The sequence below is a fragment of the Nuphar pumila genome, chromosome 14, assembly GCF_984573655.1.
Source record: "Nuphar pumila chromosome 14, dmNupPumi1.hap1.1, whole genome shotgun sequence".
NCBI lineage: Eukaryota > Viridiplantae > Streptophyta > Magnoliopsida > Nymphaeales > Nymphaeaceae > Nuphar > Nuphar pumila.
The window spans coordinates 75,523,448-75,546,357 of NC_143262.1; the positions used below are offsets into that span (position 1 = coordinate 75,523,448).

Genomic DNA, 22,910 nt, shown 5'->3' on the forward strand with positions numbered 1-22,910 from the left:
TCCCATAGAACAACCCCGTTCTGACTTGTTTCCACTAAATAGTCCCAAGAGTCCCAACCTGTGAATACCAGTCCTTTGCTCTGGTATCAATACTGTATCTTGACTATCATTTGTCAAAAATTCATGAACTTAAATTCGTTAGAAAGGCAAACCTGTCACCTACAAATCCCATGTTGGAACTGTCTCTTAGTTTGCAACGTATCTGGGCCAAATGACCTTGGACTGAAACCTGTCGGATCTAACAATCCTTATTTTTTAGCTTTTGCGCATCAAGATCTATTTGGATCTTAGATCATGGATCAACCTATTATCGGATCTACAATATTTTGATATATGGGCATATACATATAAGTATGTATCTAGCCCTTAGTTGGTTTTGTATAGTTATTCAATTATTTTAAAAAAGAATAAAAAAATATTAGTGTTCATAGTTATGTCTAGTATAGATCTTACTGCTTTTGCATAGTACACGTGGTGTGTACTCGTAATGGGGAAACTGACATTAGTTGGGTCGTGCTTCCATCAGTAAAATTTGAATATATCATACAAATTTTAAAAGTATAGCTAATAAGTGAAAAAGTTAAACTAGTCCTTGAAGATAGTTTGAACTTATTGTGTAGAAAATAACCATTATGTCATTGTAAAATTGTGTGATTTTGAAAATGCCTCACAATTTGCCGAAGTCTTCTTCATGCCCAAAATTTTGATTCTTAATTTTTTTAGGATATTTTAACCTTTTGCGAACCTCCTAACGTTCGCACAAATATGTTCACAAAATATTTGTGTGAACGTCAAGAGGTTTACAACATATTTGTGTGAACGTCAAGAGATCAACAAAAATATATTCGAAGGTTCGCAAGATATTTGTGTGAACGTTAAGAGGTTCACACAAATATTTGTGTGAATGTCAGAAAGGTCACAACATATTTGTGCGAATGTCAGAGGTTCGCAACATATTTGTGTGAACATAATGAGGTTCACATGAGAATGCCATGAGGTTCATAATATTTTTGTGCAAACATCAGAAGGGTTGCAACATATTTGTACAAATGTCAGGTGGTTTGTGAAGGTCAATAAATTTACAATATATTTGTGTGAATGCAAGGAGGTTCACATGAGAATGTTAGAAAGTTTGCAAAGGGTAAAAATGTTTAAAAAAAAGTCAAAAATCAGAATTTTGGGCATGGGTAGGATTTTGGCAATTGTTTGGCATTTTCGAAATCAGGCCACGATCATTTTATGGCTGGTAACAAACCGAACACAGCTTATTCGGGCTCAGCTCATTTAACAATGGACCCAACTCAAGCCTGGATCTAGCCGAGCTTTGTGTAAAAGGTGTAGGTTCTAAGATCTGCGTCTAGCTCCCTTTTGACCGGGGTGGAGCTTCTGACCGTCTACACGTGATAATTGATTATTCCAAAAGCGGCCAATTAGTCATCCGAATCTTAGAATGTGCTAATGGTTGGGGTCCCATCCAAGCTATTTGGAGCCATGGAGCTGGTATTTTTCCAATTTCCCCAATACCCGATCCATGCTGTATTTCGAATCCCTTAATCCGGGCCCTGTAGCGATAGCGAGGAGTCTGCATTTAAGAACCTGTACATGTGTTTTGCAAACAATGTGCATATGTTAATTGAAGCATGAGCAAAAATGGTCCGATCTTAGAAGACAGCTTAGACTTCAAACCGGATCCAAAACAAAGTTACAGCGAATAACTAAAAAAATAGGACCAATTCAGCATACTCAAAGTCATATTCCAATCTAACGAAGCCTTTGAATCTTTATTCATGTAAAATCCTTGTTTCCCATATAGGACCCTAATTAAAGTCCATCTTTCCACTTCTGACTCGGATCTGGTACCGGCCCAATTCATTGACATCTGAATGGTCTGGATCATGGTTGATTTTTGTCCCGACCCTTATAACATTATTAGGGGTGTCAACAGGTAGGCTGCACAGGAATTGGGTTCAAGTCGAGATTGGGCTGGCTTGGCTCAGCTCATTAAAAAAGCTTGGCTCGAGCTCAAGCCAAGCATGAACACCCTCTGTATGTAACCGGCTTAAGTCAAGGTGGAGCTGGTCTGTAACTGGCTTCAGTCGAGCCAGAGCTGGCTACTGTATTGTAAATTTTTTATGAAAACAAGAGCACCTATTTTTATATGAAAACTGATGTCTCATATAACTACACGAACTGAGCCTAATTGAGCTAATCGAGCTTAACCAAGCTTGATTGCCTCAGACCCAACGAGTTTGACCCAAGCTTAAACAGGTGGAGCCCGAGCTAGCTCGTTCTGCAACCTTATCAACAGTTGAGTATTCTTTGGACCTGTGTGGGTTCCACTCTAAAGAGCTGGTACCAGGTCCAGTTTTGGGTCTGACAGACCTATGAAAGGCACAACCATACATGGGTTCTATAAAGGTAACGGGACGACCCGCCAAAATGCTACTTGTTTATATATTTTACATTACGTAATTACGGATCTTAATTGGGACTCAAATCAAGCCGAATGTAGTATGGAGGCTTCATAAACCATACCTGGCTTTGTGTAATGATTGGATCTTTAGGATCCGATCCAGATAATTAATTGGACCCCTCTTTTCGTTACCAAACCCTGACTTTCGGTACAGATCGAGATCGGGTCATACCCGACCCGTTGACACCCCACTCGTTTTAACCAAAGGACGAAGGGAGAGAGAGAGAGAGAGAGAGAGAGAGACGGTGCGTGGCATGAGCGCCATTCCGATCCTCCCTGGAGTTGTTGCCATCTGAGCGATGAAGCCGCACCCTCGGCAACATGTATCGACGCCCCATAATCCTCCTCAAAGAAAATGTCGTACTCCATCCTTACGGCATCCGATCCCATCCCTCCGATCCGGTGGCCACCCGATCTGGGGTGAGGAAGTCCTCATCCTACCACTCCCCAACCTCTGTAGACGACGACTTTCACCTCCCTTCGACAACGTACGCCCTCCTGGTCGACGGCTGCACCAGCTCGGCCACGTTGAGCGATGGCCGTCTTCACCACCTCCGCGCCATCCGAGCGGGCCTCGACGGCGAACTTTTCATTGCCAACTCCCTCGTCAACATGTACGTCAACTCGGGCAGCATTCGAGACGCCCGCCAAGTGTTTGACGAAATGCCTGAACGAAATACCGTCTCGTGGAGCTGCATCATAGCAGGCTATGTTCGTCTCGGCCGGCCGAACGAAGCTGTATTTCTCTTCCCCGAGATGAGGAGGGAAGGTTTCGAGCCCACCCAGTTCGCCCTCGGCAGTGTTCTTCGTGGGTGCGGTGACTGCTGTGATCTGCGGTCGGGGAAAGCTGTCCATGGACTCATTGTCAAGAACGGATACGCAGTGCACATGGTTGTTTGCAATGTGTTGATGGGGATGTACGGGAACTGTAGTTGTTTCAGTGATGCTTGCAAAGTGTTTGATGAAATGCCTGAGCGGAACGTAGTATCATGGAATGGTATCATATCGATATGTTCTCGATCCCAAGAAAATGAATCAGTGCTTGAGCTGTTCTCACGAATGCGGCACTTGGGTATGTGCCCGGATGAATATACGCTGGGGAGCCTCATAAGCAGTTGCCCGGAACATGTCGAGCACATTCTAGCCTATGTGGTGAAGTCTGGTCATTTGAGTAATGTATATGTTGGGAGTGCTGTGGTTAGCACCTACGCAAGATTCAGGCATGTGGGTGACGCACGAAATATATTCGATGGCATGGTGGAAAAGAATGTAGTTTCCATACATGGTCTGATGGTTGGATATGTGAAACAAGGTTGCTGGGAAGAAGCTCTAGAGCTTTTCTCTTGGATGAGAAATGCAGGCTTTAACATGAATATCAATTCTGTTGTTACTCTTCTTAGTGCTTGTGCTTGTGGAGATGGGCCAAGGTGGGGAAGAGAAGTTCATGCTCATGTACTCAGAACCGGCATTGAGCATGAGACAACCATTGGCAATGCACTGGTTAACATGTATGCCAAGTGTAGAACTGTTCGTGATGCAATGACTGTGTTTAGACTCATGCCTAGGAAGGATTCAGTCTCATGGAATGCAATGATCTCAGGACTTGATCAGAATGGGTGCTATCAAGAATCATTTGAAGCCTTCCTTATGATGATGAGGGAAAGATTGAAGCCTGAAAATTTAACATTCGTAAGCACATTAAGCTCATGTGGAAACTTGGGCTCTGTTCAACATGGACAACAAATCCATTGTCATGTTATAAAATGGGGCCTCGGATCAGATGTTTCTGTTGTGAACTCTCTTGTCACAATGTATGCTTCGTCTGGGAGCATAAGTGATTCTTGTAAAGTTTTCAGCAGGATGCTGGAACGTGATCAAGTTTCGTGGAATGCTATGATTGGAGCATTGGCCGACTCTGAGATGAACACTGAAGCATTGGAGTGTTTCCTTGCTATGATTCGTGAAGGATGGACTTTGAACAGGGTAACATTCTTGAATGTGCTTACAGCATTGCCGTTAATTTCAATTCTCGAGTTATGTAGGCAAGTTCATGCACTGATTATGAAATACGGGCTTGCTAAAGATAATGCAGTTGAGAATGCTCTTATTTCTTCTTATGCAAAGTGTGGAGAGATGAACGATGCAGAACAGCTCTTCCGCCGCATGTCTATGAGGGATGTTGTGTCATGGAACTCCATGATTGCTGGTTACGCCCATAATGCACTCATAACCAAAGCCATGGATATTGTGGGTTACATGTTGCTAATCGGGCATCGGTTGGACTGCTTCACTTGTGCTACAGTGCTCAGTGCTTGTGCTGCTGTTGCAGCATTGGAGCTGGGGATGCAGATCCATGCCTACATCGTAAGGTCATCCTTGAGATCAGATGTTGTTGTTGAGAGCTCCCTTATTGATATGTATGCCAAGTGCGGAAGAATAGACTACGCCTCGCGGCTGTTTGGCCTTATGGACTTTAGAAACGAATTCTCCTGGAACTCTATGATATCGGGCTATGCACGGCATGGTCATGGGAAAGAGGCACTTGAGCTGTTTAGACAAATGCTTCAGGAGCCGGATAAGAGACCAGACCACGTCACATTTGTTGGGGTGCTGTCTGCGTGTAGCCATGTTGGTTTGGTCGATGAAGGTCTTGAATATTTTGACTGCATGAGCAAAATATATGGGCTGGCTCCAAAAATAGAGCATTATTCATGTGTGGTTGATCTTCTTGGTCGTGCCGGTAAAATCAATAAGGCAGGGGAGATTGTTCAAAGCATGCGTATGCAGCCTAATAGTCTTGTTTGGCGGACTTTGCTAAGTGCGTGTTGCAGAACACGTGGTAACACTGAACTAGGTATTCAAGCTGCTGAAAGGCTTTTGGAATTGGAACCACAAAACCCAGTGACTTATGTGCTCATGTCGAACATGTTGGCCTTAGGAGGAAAATGGGATGAGGTATCCAAAGTAAGAACCATGATGAGGGACATGAGAGTGAAGAAGGAGCCTGGGTGTAGTTGGGTCATGATGAAGGATGGTGTGCACATGTTTGTAGCTGGAGATTCATCTCACCCAGATGCAAATGAGATTTATGCTAAATTGAGATTCCTGAATCTGCGACTGAGGGATGCTGGCTATGTTCCTCAAACAGAGTTTGCATTGTATGATCTTGATGCAGAACACAAGGAAGAGTTACTGAGCTATCACAGCGAGAAGCTTGCACTTGCATTTGTTCTAACACGCACAACGGGAAATATGCCAATTCGGATCATGAAAAATCTGAGGATATGTGGTGACTGCCACTCTGCTTTCAAATTTGTATCCCAGATCGTAGGGAGACCAATCATAGTCCGTGATTCAAATCGATTCCATCACTTTGATGTTGGGCAATGCTCTTGTAGGGATTACTGGTGACTAACAAGTAGTTGAAAGTTGAAAACATGACCTGGACTAGGCTGCTCTGCTTTGGCTGCTGAGGACCAAAGATGTTACTATAAACTGTAAGATTCTGCTGTTCTGTTGATGGGTAAATCTTACTCAAAGATTTATAGGGTTAGCACTTAACTTGATTGCTTTATCTATTTCATATTTCAGCTTTAAAATCTGCAAAGAAAGAGATGTAAGACATGATGAATACGTTGATCATTGAAGACATTGATGTAAGACTGTTGTACGCTCTTTTAAGAATTTCTTCTTTACATTCATTTTGTAGGACTCCATGCTTTATATGGCTTAGCATGTTTTTGGAATAATGGAAAATTACTTGTGGTTATGCAATTTATTAGGTACTGCATTGTGTGAAAGATGAGATGATGGGATTTAGTTTATGTGAGCACAGAAATTCAAGGCTTGGCACTATCAACATTCAACAATATGCCTGATGTCTTTGAATGGAACCAGCCCATGGGTGGTAATATAAGTGGTTCATCTTTGCAAATCACGTATGCAAACTAAAACTTTTCTGCTGATCATTGTATAAATTGATTGTTGAGTATTTACGTGATGTGTACTAAACCTATTCCTGCTTTTCCTTAAAATACAATGCAGACCTTGAGCCTTTGAAGTGTAGAGGGTATGAGCATGAAGGTGAATTGGGTCTCCCTGCCATTTCCGAGTGTCACTTCATGGATAGTGATGTATCACATCTGTAATTTTTTCTGTATTTTTCATGTTCCAGTTCTTATTTATGGAGGAATAGTTTCAAACAGTTGGTGAAGAAGCAAGGATCTAAGCATGTGGGTTTCCTAAAGGTCGGTCCTTATTTTTGAACTGAAATTTAAAATTATGGACCTTTTTTTTTTCAGCCATATCTAGACACCACCTAGAACCTCAAACGACAAAATGCATTTCCATAGAATAATTGAAAGAAAGTTTTATTTTTTTTAAATGTAAAATTATATGAAAACACACAAGTTGCAGTATCATATGAAATACTAGATTGTTGTAATGTTCATAGTATATTTTTATATTATTAAAAATGTGGGCATAACTTGCTGAATTATGCACTAGAAATCACAAGCTTATCTTGTAAATTCATCAAGAAAGATAAAACCCATGCACAATAGAGGACGAGCTAGGTTAACATATATGTGAAACCATAGTTACCGGAAGCTGAAAACTCTTTGCTTTCCTGAGAGAAACCCACTTCCAAAATTGGGAAACTTGATTCCCTTTAATGGGAAGTCTGCGTCCTCCTTGTTTCTAAAATTGTTTCTCTTTTGCTTCCTTAACGTTTGCCACTCGCTTCTTATCACTTCTCATTCGCCTCTCCCTGGCTTCTTAAGTATTTTTATATTAAAATATAATAAAAAAAATTTGTAACAAGCTTGCATATTGGTTTTATATCATTTTATATTTGTGTTTATGTCATTTCTTATTTGCTTCTGCCCATGCTTGATACTGCTTTTTATGTGTGTTTTTTTCATTTTTCATGCACTTGCGTAATCGCTGTGCAACTTTATCCCACTTCCTGCTTCATACTACTTTTTAACACTCGCTTCTGCTCCACACGTCGCTTCTCGTATTAATTCCTTTTCCTGATAATTATGTGCAAAACAATGAAGAGTCTAAGGGATGTAAATTGGTTGGGTTTAACCAGGACCCACTCGTACCAAATCTTAGAGTCAAGGTATGGTGATAGAAAAAGGAGGTCCGATTAGAAACTGGGTCAGTCCCACACGATTAGTATATGGAGCTGTTTATGGTTTGAGAAATTTTATACCAGATTCGGATCCAACCTGAGTTCTTCCGATTAAGACCCATGATTTTTCAAAATAAAAATAAAAATATATTATTTTACCGAGTATGGTTTGAGTTTGCTTCATGTAATCCTTATAGGACCCTGGTATGGTTTTTCTTATAGTTGATCTGATGGGATCTGGGTCCAGACCTAGTACCAGCACCTCAAAAACGGATCTGGATTCAGACTGACTGGATCCAAACCAGATCTAGCCCCCAAGTTTTATTCTCAAAGAGAATGATTCAAAATTGCCTTCGCAAACGTGCCCCCAAGTTTTAACTGTACTTCAGTACATTACCAAGGGTGAATTTCGGTAAAAAAAGGAATTCTCGTTGATGAGATTTCCTAAAAATTCTGGGTCGTAAGAACTTATAGCACTAATAGTTTGTATTTAGTATGTAAACTCAAGTACAAACAAAAGATACTGGGGGCACATATGGGAAATTAAATTTTGGGGAGCAAAAAGAATTATGATAAAGGGTAATTTACATATAAACACCTAACATATGGCAATTTATGTTTAACCACCTTAATTTTTGAATATTTAAAATAAGCGCCTATCTTTACAAAGAAATTGCTCAGATGGCCACCTGTATTATTTTTAAACCCTTTGAAATTATTTATTTGGCCTTCTTAGTATAAAAATTAATTATACAAGTGTCATTCAGTAATTTAAAGAGAGTAAAAAGCAAAATGTATCATTTTAAAGAGCTAGATGTAAAAAGTAACTCAGGCAGTCCTCTTAAGCAAATTGTTGAAAAAGTAGGTGTTTTATCTTAAACATTTGAAACCGAGGCAGTTAAATGCAAATTTTCAATATCTCAGTGCTTATAAGTAAATTACTCTGTGATTAATAATAAGGTTTCTTAAAAATTTAGGCCACTCGCCTCTCAGCGTTGAAACGGGAGATTACATGCCTTGGCGCCAAGGCTGCCGCCAGCCCGCCTGCGGGACGTGTTACTCGCAGCGCAAGGAAACACACAGCCTTTTCCAAATGAAGTTCGTTGTTTGGAACGCACGGGGCCTCAATTCCAGTGCGAGGCAGCAATTTCTTGCTACCTGATGTGCTTGCAATTGTGGAATCAAAGTTATATCTCATTGACTCTTCTTGGGCAAATTTCATTTGGAGGGATTATACCTTCTCTTTCAAGCCTTCAGTTGGGGGCTTCAGGTGGTATCATTATTTTGTGGCGCCGTGATTGGTGCGGTTATGCAGAAAGCTTCGTCACTTACATGGTTTTATGCGCGCGCGATTGGGTGGTCCGTAATAACGGTGGCATCCATTTCAATGACGTGCACAAACAGGAGGATGAATTATCTAAGCTTCAACAACTTGTCGATTCCTTGCCGCTGGCTGACCCATCCAGAGATGCTCTAATGTGTCATCATTCCGAGCTCCTAAACAATATTTATACTTAGCGTGGTAGAGATGAAATCAAATGCCACCAACGCTCGAGGATCTGTTGGCTTCGATGTAGTGAGCAAAAAAACAAGTTCTTCCATTCGCATTGGTCCCTATGTCTTGGTTGGTACGGATCTAGTTCCCGGAATTACTGTCTACTTTAAAGGTATTTTCGGCTCTCCCTCACCTTCCTTGGGAACGCTGGATGCCTTCCCTTTCTCTTCAGTTCCTTCAGACATGGTTATTTCTTTGGTGCGTCCTGTTTCTTTAGTAGAACTTAAAAATACTGTTTGGTCCCTCCGTCCGGTAAGCTCCCTGTTCCGGATGGGTATCCCTCCTACTTCTTTAAGTTATTTTGGGATGTTTGTCAGGCTGATTTGCTGCAGTTTGTGGAGGAATTTACTTCAAACGGTTCTATGCTCGGGGAGCTTAATTGTTCAGAGTTCATTTTGATTTCGAAGGACCCTTTCACAGAAGACATCTCGCGATTCCGTCTCATTTCGCTTCTTAATTCCTCGTGCATGATTCTTGCTAAGGTGCTGGCTGAGCAACTCAAGTTGGTCTTGACGTCCATCATCTCTCCTTGTCAATCGGCATTTATTAAGGGACAACTCCTCCATGATAGTGTCTTCATGGCCAATGAACTGGTGCACTCATTGGCAGAGTCTGGTAAGGCTTTTTTCCGTTCTTAAGTTTGATATTTTTAAAGCATTTGATACTGTGAGTTGGGATTTTCTGGAGCAATGCCTTATTGATATAGCCTTCCCGACTACTTTCATCAAATCGATTATGGAGATACTTTCTTCCGCACAAATTGCAGTCTCTGTTAACGAAGAACGTGGATCCTATTTTGAGACGAAACGCGGCCTTCGCCTAGGCTGGCCCCTTTCTCCGGTATTGTTCAATGTGGTGGGTTAAGCTCTTATCGTCTTATTTAAGAAGGCCATGTCTATTGGTTTCATTGATCAGCTTCCATTCATCGATTCTGAATGTCCCACAAATTTATAATATGCTGATGACATTCTGTTGTTTGGGATTGCTACACCATCCCAAATGACTATGATCTGGCTGCTATTGCGAGCCTTTGAATCTGTTTCGGGACTCTCCAATAGTGAGCCTAAATGCAAAGTTGGTTGTCGCTAATGCATTTGCTCTTCACGTGCGGTTAGCTGAAGTTTTATTCAGGTGTAGGAACTCTGCGCTTCCATTGGATTACTTGGGGCTTAAAATTTTGCAAAAACGACCCTTGCATGAGGTGTGGCTTGCCCTTTTGAGAAAGTCTGCGATCGTATTGAATCTTGGCACGTGTTATATCTTTCTAAACCTGCCAAGGTTATCCTCATCCGTCGTGTTTTGAGAGTTCTCACGCTCCATCATCTTGCGATTTTGCACTTGCCTAAGAAGTTTGAAGCTAGATTGAATGTGGTTTGGCCATTAAAAAGTTCCCTCTTTAATACTGTTCTCCTATGTCATTGGTGATGGAGAGAACTGCTACGGGTGTTTTTCTTTGGTCGGATTGTTAACAAAGAGGATAATCCAAATGATAAACTCGAGTTTATCCAAGTCGATAATCCTGTGCCAATTGGGAAACTTGATAAACCCGAGTTTAATCCTACATCAAATGGGAAACCCAATAAAATCGAGTTTGTCACCTTAACAGCAGGTCACGATAATGATAAACTCAATAAGCATTGAGTTTATCATTCCAGCTCAAGATACCAACGTGATTAGGGATATCGTTCCAGCTCAAGAGGCCAACGTGATTGAAGAAAGAGGATCAGCAGGATAGTTAAAGAATCAGTTGATACTATTATCATATGTAATCGAATGGATAATAACAATTTGGTTAATAATAATCGGCTAAGGAAATTCGCTAGACAATGTAACCGTTTTTTTAACTATTTTAATAGTGGAAAACTCCACATGTAACGTGTTGAGTGTGTAACATGGACGTAGGTGATTGTACCGAATCACATTAATATCATGAACATTGTCTCTCGTGTGTTTCTCTTTATGGTATCAGAGTTCTTGCATCATGGATGATTGTGGTTGTCATCTTCAATGGCTTCAACATCCATCGACAGCTCTATCAAGTGCCCGTATCCCTTCAACCTGAATGTAGCAAATTTTGTCACAAGCAAACTCAATCACTCAAATTTTTTGTTGTAGAAAACACAACCGCTTGGCCTCATTGAGAGCCAAGACATGATTGGTTTTGTAGATGGCGAAACTCCAGTTCCAGTTCAAACTATCGATGGTGTCTCAAATCCGGAGTTCATTGCCTGAAAAAAATCTGATCGGCTGTTGCGATGATAGATCACGAGCACTCTATCAAAAGAAGTGTTGGGTCTTGTCGTTGGTCGTCAAACATTCAGTGAAGTATGAAATACTCTCATTAAGGCCTTTGCTCATGTTTTCAAGGAACATGAACTTTTATTAACAAAAAAGTTGCAATCCTATCGAAAAAAAACTCTTTCGGTAAATAAATATGTCTTAAAAAAAATATGATGAACTTGCGGCTATTGGCAAGCCCATGAAAGATGAAACCATGATGTTCTGGCTCTTGAATGGGCTTGGCTATGAGCACGATGCCTTTATAACAAAATGCTAAAGCCGCCTATTCCATTATATGATGATGTGGGTGGCTTGCTTTAAGGGCGTGAAACCATGTGCACAAGGTGTGAATGAGAACTCTGCCTATCTTGGGCAAAAAATTAACAATTAAAAAAATTGATTCAATCCAAAACAACAATTCAGCTTGAAGGATAGTGGCTTTATCTAAGCTGGCCAGGGTGGTAGTCGATTCAATAAAAAATAAAGGCAAACTTGGTTTAAATCAGCCGAATGCCAAAACCAACCAAGGAAAGAAAAATGAGGTCTTATGTCAAATATATGGCAAAATGAATCACAATGCCATTAATTTTTGGCATTGTTTTAATAATGTCTATCAAGTTGAAGATGTTCATAGGCTCTCGCTGTCATGAAACTAGCAGATAGCCAAGATCAATATTGATTTCCTGACACAGGAGCTACCTCTCACATTACAACCAACCCAGGCAATCTCGAAACTTGCTCTAAGTATTGTGGTTCAAAAAAAATTTATGGTTGAAAATGGTACTAGATTAAATATTAACCATGTAGGGTGTAGGGTCTACTAAAATTGAAAATGATGACCACTCTCTTCACCTAAATAATGTTTTGGATGTTCTCGAAATTAAAAAGAACTTGGTGTCCGTAAGTTAATTAACCTCTGACATGCCTTATTTGTTTGAGTTTTCATCTGATGGTTTTGTGATTAAGGACAAGAGGACGGGCAGACAAGTGCCGACAGGGAGTAGAGTAGGAGATCAGTATAGATTCGACAACTTAAGGAACAAAATCGGTCGTGAGCAGCAAGTTTTTTTTTTCAAGGTTTAAAAACTCCAATTGGGAAGTTTGGCATCAACGACTTGATCATGTGCATGCACAAGTTGTTGACTTTCTTAAAAAAATAAATTTATTTCAATAAAATCGAAGTCCATTGAAAGTGCTATATGTGCAAGCTGTGAAATGGGTAAAATAAGTCAGCTTTCTTTTCCCTCAGTTGATGATCGTTGCAAGGAGTTGTTTGAAAAAAGTTCACCGTGACTTATGGGGACCGGTTCTTGTTACCTCCCATAAAAATTTTAGATTTTATACAGTTTTTATTGATGAATATTCTTGTTTTTCATGGATATTTCTTCCGAGACATAGATCTAAATTATATACAAAATTCATTGAATTTCATAAATATGTCCATACTCAGTTTAAAAAACAAATAAAGATATTTCAAACAGATGAAAGGGGTGAGTTTGAGAGTGTTGAACTCGGGACATACTTAAAGATAAATGAGATTGTTCACTATAAAAGTTGCCTAAAAATCTCAGAAGAGAATGAAATGGCTGAACGAAAGCATACGTCTATCACCGAATTAGGGTTGACTGTGCTTTTTCATGCTCAAATTCCACTCCGCTTCTGGGTTGAAGCTTTCTTAACTGCAATATGGATAATCAACAACTTGCCAATACCAAATTTGTCTAAGAAAACTCCATATGAGAAAGTGTTTAAGAAGGGACTGGACTATACAAGTTTGAGAGTTTTTGGTTGTCGATGTTTTTCCTACCTTCGAAACTATGCTACAAACAAATTTGATCTGAAAACGTTACCATGTGTAATCTTGGGTTATAATGATCACCACAAGGGCTACTGCTGCCTATTTTCCCTTACTAGCCGAGTTTATACATCAAGTCATATTGTATTTGATGAAGATGTCTTTCCTTACCAAAGACTAGGGTTACTATTTTTAGAAAACCAACAAGTGAGCGAGTTAATAAGTTTGGAAGAATGGTGAGATGAGAAAGACTCATATTATCATTACATTCCAGCCGAATCTAATAACCAACAAGATCGAAGAAACCTAACGTGTGAACAACAACATGGTGAGTCAGTCATACAAAGAGTGATTGTTCAAAATAACCTGGCTAGTGTTCCATCTCAAGATACTCAGGCTGGAGACTTAAGTCTTGATGATAGTAGGCAGTTAGTTTCTAATGAAAGAAGTGAAGAAAGCACCTCCGATACTCATAATTCTCGAGTTCATCATATAGTCACTCGTATGAGGGACAGAATAGTAAATCACAATCCCAAGTATTTTGTTGCTTTATCCGTTCCCTTGAAACCCAAGAGTCTCAAGGCTTCCCTTGCTCATAAAGGGTGGAGTGATGCTATGCATGAGAAGATGCATGCCCTCAGTATCAATGATACATGGGATCTTGTGCCTAAAGAGCATGAAATGCATATCATCCGAAGTAAATATGTCTCTAAAACCAAATTAAAAAGTGATGGCTCAGTAGAATGGTTAAAAGCTTTTCGTATTGCTAAGGGATTTGATCAAATCTCGGGTGTTGACTTCATGTAAACTTTTTCTCCAGTTATAAAGTCAGCTACTATACATATTTTATTCACTATTGCTTTGGCCTATAACTGTGATATTCAACATTTGGATGTTAAAAATGCATTTTTACATAGTCATCTTAATGAAACAATGTTTCTTGAATAACCTCCAGGATATCAAGATCCTCAACATTCAGATTTTGTTTGTAAACTGAAGAAAGCCCTATATGGGCTCAAGTAGGCTCCTCGGGCTTGGTATGATCAGTTTGATACTTTCCTCTTGTCTCTTCGTTTTTTCTCAAGCATTGTTGATTCCTCATTATTTATCTGCAAAAGTGGATCCATGATAGTCATTGTCTTACTATATGTTGATGATATTATTCTTACTGTCAATGATACTCAATTTCTCAATCATTTTATCCAAACTGTAAGTCAAGAATTTGCAATGAAAGATCTATGGTTCTTACACTATTTTTTGGGAATTGAAGTCCAACAGTTCTCAGGGGGTCTATTCTTGAATCAGAAGTGATATACCTACGAGTTCCTTGATAAAGCTCAGATGGTTGGTGTCAAGCCTGTCTCTACGCCCATGGTAACTCATGCCACAAGCACCAAAGATTGTGATTTGCAATTTCGGGACTCTACCTTTTATTGGAGCCTTGTTGGAGGCCTTCAGTATTTCATAATGACTCACCCAGATCTATCATTTAGTGTTAATTTTGTCAGTCAGCTCATGTAGAACCTGACCAATGCTCATTTTCAGATGGTCGATCGAATTCTTCATTATGTTTATGACACTATTGACCATGGAATCTGGCTACTCTCGCACACCTCCTTGTCGTTATATGCATTCTCTTATGCTAATTAGGCAGATTGCCCTATTACCTGGTGCTCTACCTCCGGCTTTTGCACGTTTCTTGATAATAATTGCATTTCCTAGAGTAACAAAAAGCAACCTACTGTTGCTAGGCCCAACTCAAAAGCAGAATACAGATCCATGTCATCAACCACTACTGAACTTATGTGGCTCACATTTCTTTAGCGTGATTTGGGAGTATTTTTTCATCAACCACCTGTTCTTTTTTATGACAATATTTTGGCTCTTCAGACTACAATCAAGCTTGTGTTTCATTACCGCATGAAGCATGTTAAAATCGATTATCATTTTGTCCCTAAAAAAGTTGCATTTGGCACTCTCATTGTAATGCCTCAGATTTTCAAAAGAATACTTGATCAAAAATTCATGATTTTTTTTCATTTTCTTTGCAATGAAATTTAGAAAAGGTTTTTAGCAACAAAAATTGACGATAATGAGTCATCAGTTTTAGAAAATACTAGGCAAGTCACATGTATGTGACCAAGCACTCATTGACCACTAAAGTGTTCCATTTATCAAAATGAGTTGTTTATTACAAATATCACTGCTTGAAAAAGTAGTATTTTATGAAACTGTTTTTTATAAAGAAAGCAATGCAACACTGTCTGGAGAAACCCTAGAACTCGATGTTGCCTTGATCCATATATCACATCGCAGGCTCAGTACCTGTATTCTTTATTAAATGGGGTTAGAATCATTGTTGGTCTAGTAGGAAAGCATTTAAATCAAATCAAGTATAAACTCATGAAAATACATGGACCATTTAGGGTCACAATTTGCAATAACGACGCTCAAGTCTCTACGACTTAGTGTATATCGTAAAAGCCTCCTCAGGGTCACAATTAGAACAATACACTCAAGTCTTCAAGACTTGGCATATATCACGTGAGTCTATTCAGAGCCTCAATTGGAACATCAAGCTCAAGTCTCCAAGACTTGGCACATATGTATCCCACGAATCCATGTGAGAGCTCCTGGAGCTTAGCTTAGTCGTGCAAATACAACATAGGTCTTTGCCCTATCGGTCCAGTAGTATATCGATCTTAACACCTTCTACAAGGTTATGCAAGACTTGTCAAAACAACGCATATTTATTCATATATTCATACATCGCTGAACCTAGAACTAATGCATTGTTTCGATATTAACCATTCACTCCCTGATACATGGGAGAAGCTTGAACTTTAGCATCAACACGATGTTCTAGGGATTTATTATTCTACGTACACGGGACAAGCCCAGAGGCCTGATGACTCTGTCCATGGTAGGGTGGTAGAATTCATACCAGGATAACCCTACCAGGCTGTTTTGGATGCATCATTTACTTTAGTAGTAGGGTTCAATCCTTAGTTCTTAAGGATAACTCAACCTCTAAACCTCCTGAGTGACGGGACATCCCTTGAACTCTTTAGTTCATGATAAATACGTGTCACTTGTGGGCCGTACCATCACCATCTTCCATGGTGTGCAATAGTCCTGAAGGGGTTTGGTGGCATAACCGTTCTTTATAGGACATTCGAATGCCACTTGAGAAAACCAGTGCATTCTGTACTAAGAAAAATATGTACCTCAACCCCATTCAGTATTCTAAAGTACGATCCAACCATGTGATCAAGGGACTACCGTTAATTTTTATTCATATGCATGTATGACTCTGCTCATGGCATCTACATCCTTCACGACCACTTCACCTCTTTCGGGTGGACAACGAACTCTAGCACTCCGACCCTTACAAGTTTAGTTATACAACAACGTTTCGCATGAGCATGCATATACCATAATCACATCATATCGACTGCTTGGCATATGTAGATTCAACGAGCACTTGGCTTAGTCAAGGCACAAGAATTACTCTGGTGTATCGACCCTTATGAGTAGGGTGCCCTTACAGGCAAAGGTAAAACAAGCCATTCCGGCAGTGTTCCGACAATAGGGGCATCATCATGCCATTCAAACTAGTTCAGGCAAGCCTTTTGCCAAATATTTTGACAACACCTCCTATCTGACAGAGTACGTGTTGCACTCTTTCTAAGCTTTGTTGAGCTTCTTTCAAAAAATTTGGCAGCACTTTCTCTCTTTGACGGAGAAAGCGTTGTATTTTTTTAAACTCGGTGAATATCTTTTCAGAAAATTCGGCAGCACTTTCTCTCTTTGATGGAGAAAATGCTATGCTTAACTTGGAGATAGATGTGCACTGTTGTGCGTACTTTGCATCTATCATGGTTCATTAGAACCTTAGGCCTTAGCTAGGCCATGCACAACTGACTTAAGTTTTTATGAAAAAATAGTTTTGCGCAAGAGCAAAACCTTTCTAATAGGGGCTTCTTTCATCAATTAAAATCTTGATCGAGAAGCGACATATGAAATTGCATTGGCAATAAGAGTTGATCACCATTTGAATGTTTATTTATGCGCAACTAAATGTAATATAAGCAGGAGCCTATGCAATATAGCGTAATGGCGTAAATGAATGCATATTAAATGTTCAACGGAAAAAACTGAACTAAATAACTTGTAGAAAGAATATATATATATATATATATATATATTTGCAGAAAGTAAGAGACTTGACATCGTTCGACATGACAGCAATCTTAAATGCATAAGCAGATACACACACACACACACACATATATATATATAATATGCTAAAAGAAGGAACCTTGGCATTGTTCGATGCGATGACAATCTTAAAAACATAAGCAAATACATATATATGTAATATGTGAAAAGAATGAGCCTTAACATCATTTGACGTGACAATAATCTTAAAAGAATAAGCATATATATATATATATATATATATATATATATATATGTAATATGCAAAAAATAAGAGCTTTGCCATCATTCAATGCAACGACAATCTTAAAAGCATAAGTAAATACATATATATCGAGAAAAGTAAAAGCTTGGCACTGATTAGTGCGCAAACCTACCAAGATATATGGCAGTGCTCCAACAAGGTAGTCGAGGCACTCCTAAGTCATGGCCAGTACGTCTTTTATGTTCAATATGGTCACAACTAAGAGTGTCTCTTACAACTTTCAATGAAATGATAATTCAACGAAGTTTAAACCAAGAACCGGTTTGGACCTAGCTTCGGTCCAACTAGGTTAGGTTTAGTTGGATGGGCTGGGTTTAGGTAAGGAAAGGGTAGAGAAGATCAAGCCGTCAGGATCAAGGGGTCATGTCCCAACTGGGTTCAAACTGGGTTGAGTGGGTCCAAGCTCACCCTAACTGGGCTAAGTCTAGGTTAAGTGGGTTTGACCTAGGCTAAGACCAAAACAAAAGAGGAGAGACAAAAGTTAACCTGGTTGGTTAAGTGAGTCTTGACCAACTAGGCTCAGGTTGAACTAAGCAGGTTCAAACTTATTGCAAGTGGGCTTGGTCTAGCCTAGAACCAAGAGAGAGGAGCTAGAGTAAAAAAGAGGAGAGAGAATGAGAGGGGATGATTTTTCTAAAGAGGCTCACCTCTATTTATAGTTTTTTATATGGATCTTGGATTCACATGTGGTGTGGATCTGATCCAAACCCTTTACTGGATTCAAGACCCAAACTTAGGGAAAAAGTAACAAAATAACTTCTATATCCCTGTGGGGCTCACCTAATAATTTCATGGGATATTTATGTGGGGCCTACAAGATATTTTTGTGGGACTCGTCAGATATTTTTATGGGTCCTGCAGATTTTTGGGGTTTCGTCGATATTTTTCGAGAAGAATTATGCATACACCATTTTCTTCGTATCGATAAAACTAAGAAAGTTAGCTAATTGAAATCTCCTAATTTTACTTAGAAAAGAAGTTATGGCTCCCTGATCGATTGAGAATATATTTGCAAGGATACATATGCCATAAGTATAATTGGTTCATTGCAATCTATTCATTTCGCATTTTGAGTTCATTTGTTATTTTTACACAAAATACCACATGGATTTATTCAGAATTTTCGTTAAAAAATTATGGGTCTTACATCATTACCCCCTTAAAAGAATTTTATCCTCAAAATTCTATAAAGAGTACTATGTGAATAGCTCAGGATACTTCTTTCGCATGTTAAATTCAGGTTCTCAAGTGCAATTGTCTATGCCATCATGTAGTCATCTCACTTTGACAAGTGGAATGACATTGGTTCTTAGTACTTATTCCTGACGGTCCACGATTTCTACTGGTCTTTCTTCTACCGTCATGTCTTTTTGGATGTCGATATCTTCATGTTGGATGATGTGGAAAGGGTTATGAACGTATTTTCTAAGCATTAACACATAAAATACATTGTCTATCTGTACATATTAGGGTGAAAATGCTACTCGGTACGATGTCTTTTCGATCTGATTCAAAAATTTGAAGGGACCAACGAATCTGGGGCTAAGCTTCCCCTTCTTTCCAAAACGAAAATCATTTTTGGTTGGGGAGACCTTGACGAAAACCTTGTCTCCAACCAAAAAAGTGAGTTCCTTACACCATTGATCTGCGTAGCTCTTTTGTTGACGCTAAGCAGTAACTAATTTCTCTTGGATCATGTATACTTGGTCAGTATAATGTTGTAGTACAATGGGTGAGTCAAAGGTTCACTCACCCACTTCACCCCAATGGATTGATGATCGACAGGGTCTTCCGTATATGCTTTTGTACGGTGCCATCCCAATGCTAGCGTGATGGATATTGTTGTAAGTGAATTCTGCCAACGCTAAGTGTGAATCACAATCCCTTTTTCATTCTAACATATAGGCTCATAGCATGTCCTAAAGAGTCTGTATGATACGCTCAGATTGCCCATCAGTTTTGGAATGAAATGTCATACTAAACATGAGTTTCATCCCTAGGGTTCTCTACAACTGCTCTTAGAAGTGAGAGGTGAATTTTAGGTTGCAGTCAGAGATAATAGATATCGACACTCCATGGAGTCTGACAATTTTTTGAACATAAAGCTCTGCCAATTTTCTCTCAAATATCTAATATTACTTGACAGGAAGTGAGCATACTTGGTGAGTCTGTCGACAATCACCCATATCGAATCATGTTTTCTCTTGGATCAAGGTAATCCTATGATGAAATCTATCATAATGTCCTCTCATTTCTATTATGGAATTTCGATCTTTTACATCAAACCACTAGGTCGTTGATGTTCTATTTTGACTTGCTAACATGTTAAACACTTTGAGACAACGGTAGCCACATCCTTCTTCATACCCCTCCATGTAAACACTTAAAATTTCTCAGGTCCCTTCTGGACACCCCTTTCAGAGATGTCGACCCTTTGTAGTACATTGTAGGAGTCTAACCTCCTAGGTTCATTCCAGTTTAGATGTCATTTAATCAATTTTACCAATAAAATTTTCATTTTACCCCTAGGTCACCTTAGACCCTTGTCAGTTAGACTTAGAAGAACTAGAATGTCAGTCATTTCTAACCCTCCTGAGCTCATGATGAGTAGTATCCTTTCATTTCAGCTGAATTTGGTTTATTTCATGAGAAATGAGCTCATTTTTAGCTCGAATTTCAAGCCAATTGTTCTAGAGTCAGTTAATTCCATTCGACCCCATTTCCATGTGTCTAACCTAAGCTCACCAGAAGTTCAAGTGATTCAGTTTTAGTTCAATTTTGTTTTCCATATTCTTGGAGTCAATTTTAGCTCATTTCAGCTATAATTGAGCTAACTCGAGTCAGCCTAGCTAGTGATTTAGCTCCAGATTTAGTTTATCTTAGTTCATGTGACCTTCACTTTAGCTCAAACCCAGTACACTCTCGTCATCCACTCCACTCTACAGTGATTTTTTCATTATTTCACTGAGAATTGTGTCTATCTTCAATCATCTACTCTAGGAGTCTAGTCGAGTTAGTATCTTTTTAGTTCATCTGAGTTTAGAAATCCTAGAACCCAGTTCAATTCAGCTCAACTTTGTTCAAACCAGTCTTCAAAGTGTCACTCTTTGCCCTATAGGGCACAATCATTTCTGGTCTTGGCCATTTCTACTTAGAGTGGCAATTCAGTCGATTTCTAGTGCTTACTCAGATCAATCCTCTTTCTGAAATCATATCTATATCTGAGATCCAATTCATGTTCCAATATCCAATTCTCTATTCTAGACCTGGATCATTTTATTCAATTCACTTTGTTATCTTATCCAGAGTCCAATTTGCTTTATGAACCTTGATTATCTCATCAGATATCAAGGATCCAATCATTTATCATTCTAGATTCGTTCTTCAATTTTTATATCTAGGATCCATTTTCATCATATTATTTTAATGTAGTATCCACTTTCTAATTGTATCTTTGATCTAGGATCCAACTTATTCTTTTCATTATCCGAGATCCATTTTAAGTGTTTTATCATTGATCCAGGATCTTTCATCATCATACTCATGGTCTGAGATCCAGATCCATTTGTCATTTTAAAATTTTGGATCCAGATCTGAATTCAAACCATTCTTTCTTCCAATTTCAAACCTGGGTTTAAAATCAATTTTTATATTTTAAATCTAAAACCCAGTGTTTTACATTTGACATTTTGAAATACCTTTTTCAGAAAAATATCTTTTTTCAATGTGTCAGATCTAGATCCAGATGCAATTTTGATCAAACTCGAATTTCAAAATGGATCTTAGATCTAATCCAATGCATATTAGATGGGACCCACCTAGGTGGCATCACTTCTTGATCATTTCATTTCATTTCATTTGATCTTTGTTATTTCAGAAGTCTAATTGATTTAGAACTCCATTTTCATTTTTATCCTCTTGTTTTTAACTTTATTTTTAAAACCTTTTTAAACTTTTTATTTGTTTTAAAATCAAATGTGGGACCCACCTAGGTGGCGCCACATTTCGATTTTCTTGTTAGAGTTTTAATTAGGTTAGAAAAAAAAGAAAAGTCAAAAACAAATTTCAATATGGACTCTTCCAAGGGGGTGGGGGTGATTTTCTCTAAGTGAGCTAATTATTTGGAACTCTTCAATCCCTATTCTTTCTAAAATCTATTATAAATAGGGCACCAAGAGGGACTTCTAGGACATCTATTCCAGACCTCCTCCTCTCTCAAGCTCTCTCTCTTGGTTCCTCCTCCAGCCTAAGGTAAAGCCCCTCTATCCCTTCTTCTTGTTTTTCTTTATTTGTTGAAGCAAGGGTGAAGAGTGGAGACGTAATCTTTCTTCCCTTTTCTTTACCTTTATATTTCATTATTATTTCTGAGATACAGCTGCTATGTTTTCCCTTTTATTTATAGCCAAAAGAAAGGCTGGAACTCAGTTTTTTCATAAACCGGATTCCTCCTTTTAATCGACTATAGCGATAATCCATCCCATGCCTTCATCATTATTTCTTCTTTTATTATTATTTTATACATCTTATAATTAGATTTATATTACTGTTTTCATCCATATCAAATAAAAAATATTGCATCTGTATTTTATTTTTCATTTTATGCAAATTTAGATTAAGTTCTTTAATCTTATTTAACAGTCCTACAACATCGTTATTTTATGTGCGTGTTTTTGTCGTTTCAATTTGAATTTTTTATGAGGGTTATATCCATATGTTTTCATGATTTTGGAAAAATTGCATGATTTTTTGACATTTGATGACCCATTTTTAAATTAAAGAACCGAAACATGTTTTCTGTACCATCAAAACACTATACAGAATCAGGAGCAACTTGTCGGAGTCTTATGTCCCTAACCAGAGATTATTTTTTAGATCCGTAAAAAATGGCTTCTTCGTCTGTATGTCTAGTATCTTTTGCGTGATTTTGATGATTTTTTATGATCATTTACTATTTTGTTTTTACCCAAAATGAGGGTATGCTTTCATGAATCGTCAGGCATAATTCAAATCTAGGATAGTCTTGCTGGAGTCATATCTCCCTCACGGCAGATCATTTTTCAGATCCGTAAAAAGTGAATTCTTCGTCTGTGTATCTAGTTTCTCTCTATGATTTTGATAAATTTTTATGGTCATTTACTGTTTTATTTTCAACCAAAATCATAACATATTTTCTTGAATCACCAG

General features: G+C 38.7%; 1 pseudogene across 1 annotated transcript; it reads left to right on the forward strand.

Annotated features, from left to right (window-relative positions):
- Positions 1-2,687: 2,687 nt before the first annotated feature.
- LOC149817001 (putative pentatricopeptide repeat-containing protein At5g09950 pseudogene) lies at positions 2,688-6,675 on the forward strand (annotated as a pseudogene). Its single transcript, XR_016427636.1, has 4 exons — positions 2,688-5,970; positions 6,065-6,129; positions 6,256-6,411; positions 6,518-6,675. The product of XR_016427636.1 is annotated as a putative pentatricopeptide repeat-containing protein At5g09950 pseudogene (transcript).
- Positions 6,676-22,910: the final 16,235 nt, after the last annotated feature.